Source organism: Oxyura jamaicensis, chromosome 12 (assembly GCF_011077185.1).
Source record: "Oxyura jamaicensis isolate SHBP4307 breed ruddy duck chromosome 12, BPBGC_Ojam_1.0, whole genome shotgun sequence".
Classification (NCBI taxonomy): Eukaryota; Metazoa; Chordata; class Aves; order Anseriformes; family Anatidae; genus Oxyura; species Oxyura jamaicensis.
The window spans coordinates 10,157,509-10,160,979 of NC_048904.1; positions in this window are offsets into that span (position 1 = coordinate 10,157,509).

A 3,471-nucleotide genomic window follows, 5' to 3' on the forward strand; every position below is an offset into this window, starting at 1 on the left:
CAACTTCCCCCCAGCCACTGCTCCATGCACCAAGCAGGGAGGGGATGTCCACAAGTTTTGGGTGAAAGACAACTGGGGAAAGATCATTCAGGGTTGCCAGCAGACCTGGTGGCTACTCTCAGCATAACGCTTACCATTTCTCAGCCTCCCAGCTTCTTAGCACAGGCCGCTAAAGCTTTCAGTGTAGTAGAGTGGGAGATCTATGGTCCCAAAACAGCATATTCCTATAGGCAGGGCAGGAGTATCCAATTACCCTAATTCTTAAAGGGGGAGGAAAACTTCATAATCCTATTAGGCAACATTCACCTGATACCAGCTTTTAACACGTGTCCTTGTAACCTCAGCCAGAAAGAAACCTTCAACAGCTCAGCTGGCGGAACTGTCGCCTGTAGACCACAAGCAACATGCCTGAAATCTGCAGGTTTGTGGATAAATCAGGATTCTGGAAGTGGGGTCAACCTCCTGGCTGACAGTCGCAATATGACAACTGCCAGCGTTCAAGGAAAGCGGAGAGTTTGCAAGTGAGTTATGCTGTCGCTCTGAAATCCCTGTCTCCTAAAAACTTCTATATAGCTGCCAAAGTTGCTATTTACCCAACATAGCCATAGCACTTGGGTCATTAAACAATACTGATGGCAATGCCCAGAGAACTCCAAGCACCTATTGTAGTATCACTGAATTCCTCCTTTGATCACCATGGTCAGAAATACCTGATTTTTATCACTCTTTAATAGCTCCCAATCAACTTTAAGAAGTTACCACAATGCTCATGGTAGAACCTTTGTCAGGCCACGGTAATCATTGACAAAAGCACAACAGCAGATCTCACTAGCTCAGCACTGTCAGTCAGATGTGACCTTCTGCATGGACTTACTACCCCAGGGACAGGGCTTCAGCTTCCACGTTGAAGATCGCTCTGCCTCTGTCAGAGCAAGAAAGGCTGTAAATGCAAAAGCCACTTTCCGTGTTTCCCACAATAGCCTGCAGAAATTGAAAGGGAAGACAATTTGAAGCACATTTGAGTCAGTTCCAGGGGATGCACACTTTTAAGTATACAGTAAGAGGTTTCATGTTTATATTTTCTTACTCAGTCATTCAAAAGAAACAAATCTTTCCCACACCTAAGATACAGAAAGACTGCCTCATAAAATTTGTCCACCTTTTGCATGTCCCAGACAACGCTTACAAGTAATCCAGCAATATTTTACAGGAGCTGTTAGGACCTAGAGATACCAATAGTTAGATTCTTTTTTTTTTTTTCCCCTTGAAGATGTAATTGACAATCTAACTATGCCCTGAGCAGCTCCTCACTAAGTACTGAAAGTTTCTGTTTCAGACCTGAAGGGCTCAATGCCTCTCAGTTTGCCTAAGCCTTCTGGCCATCCTACTTTGTCTGAAATACCATCTCTACCTGTGGGCCTTGTCCAGCAGTAAACAGAGATGCATGTTGTCTGATTCCAATACTTGTCAGTTTAAGAGAAATGAAAACCCAGCGCTCTGATGAATGCTTCCAAAATCAAAATGGTCAAAAGAGAAATTTGAATGAAGTTTATAAATAACAAAAAATTATAGAAGTTAATATTTTTACAAATGCCCTTTATTATATGATGCATGTCATATAAAATTGTCTTCAACCTCATTGTCTTCTCTAGGAAAGGGAAACATCAGCACCTACAACAGCTTCCTTTAGAGAAAACAAAAAAGGTTACCCTTGGTTTTGGATGCATTCAGTAAAACTAGTGATGATAACTCAGTTCCAACATAATTAAGAAATGACACTGAGCAGCTGAGAAGTCACTTCTGCAGAGGAGAGATCAAATCTGCAATGACCATCTCAAGAGGGAACATTTTTAGGTAATCAAAAATAACCTGAATAATGTCCAAGCTTGTAGGTAGTCAAAACCTAGTAGTAATACTACTACTAGACATAAAAAAAAAAAAAAACCATCTAATCCAACTCTTTATTTTGTGGTTATAACCCTGCATTCAAATTAAGAATTTTTCTTTATTACCTAATTAGTGACATACACTCTGTGAAATTTTGGACAGGCACTGAAGCACGAGGCATTAGCTAAAAGCAGTATAGCAGATTTGATAGGCAGCAGTAAGGTGCATCTGCCAACTTAGGTAACTTCCTAAAAGGTTAAATGATAACTGGAATTTACAAGACTTGTATGTTTCTGAGGAGTAAGGAAAAAAAGGCAAATTCACACACAGGTAAAAGTACTTCCATTAGGCAGGTTGGTATTAGCAGCCTAGGAAAGGTGAAGCAAAGACCAGAATATACTGCTATTTCACCTTAAGTAGCAGCTGTGTATCTGATGGAAGTGATGTTTTCCTTCCTCTCATGTGCACACATCCACGTCCCTCAGTTGCAGATCACAGACCTATTAGGCCACTTACTTCATCTTGTACAGTTTATTAAATCATAAGGACTTCCATTCTCTGGTGCATTTGGGGAATTTTGCAGACTTTTGGTGCTCCTACTCGGGTCAGCCATGCATCCAGATGATTAAGCTAAATTCCCTTAAAAGAAAATCTTTGTTTAATATCAAAACGAAAACATTAAGCTGTAAAACATTAAAGTGTTAGTTAATGACCATTACAGCAATATGAGAGCCAGATGGAAGCTGCTCTGTGCTGTCCAAGCTTGGCTTCCCCAGAGTGATGCTCTGCACGATACAAACCCTCCCAGCAGCACGGAGCAGCTCAGCAACACCAGTCTGCTCACTGGAGGTCGAGTCCTCAACCCAACGTACAGCCAAACAGAACACGCATCTCCTCTTGCTCTGGGTGGGATGGAGCGCCTGGCTCTCCATTAACTCCTGAACAAAACCAGCCATATGTTACAGGAGCCACTAGCTCACATCAGCCAGTCATTGCACTGAACTGCAGCAGCTCCCAGAGCTGCTTCTGGGCTCTGCCTCTTCCCAGTGAGACCAGTAGGCAACTTGTGCAGCAAACAGGAAAAGGCTTGGACCATACATACACCTTGTGGTAGCACGGCCCATACAGAGCGTAGGCAAGGAAAGAATAATTGAATCTTTTCCAGAAAGCAGCTGAAAGGTGTTTGAAAGCAACGTCTGTTCACTAGTTAGGCAATAAGACAATTTAGAAGTAATAAAGAATGAACACCCATTCTTTCAGGAAAACCTTTATGAATTAATAATACACGGATGCACCCAGCATTTTATTCAGAGACCTCTAATTACTGAAAAAATCCACAGGAGCAAGTAGCCAGACTGCTCTCAGACTCCTGCAGCAACACCTCCAAAGCTCTCCTCTAATCACCACACTGGATCAGAGTAGCAGAGTTGGAAGAATTCAAGCAAATCCCCATTGGATTCTTAAACTAGGCTCTAATCCGAACGTTCCCATCAAATGAGAAGCTCTGTTTTTGCAGGAAAAGGATCTGTCTCCCATCATGGGACCTTCCTCTAGCATCTAAGCTGAGCCAAGCGCAAATGAAAC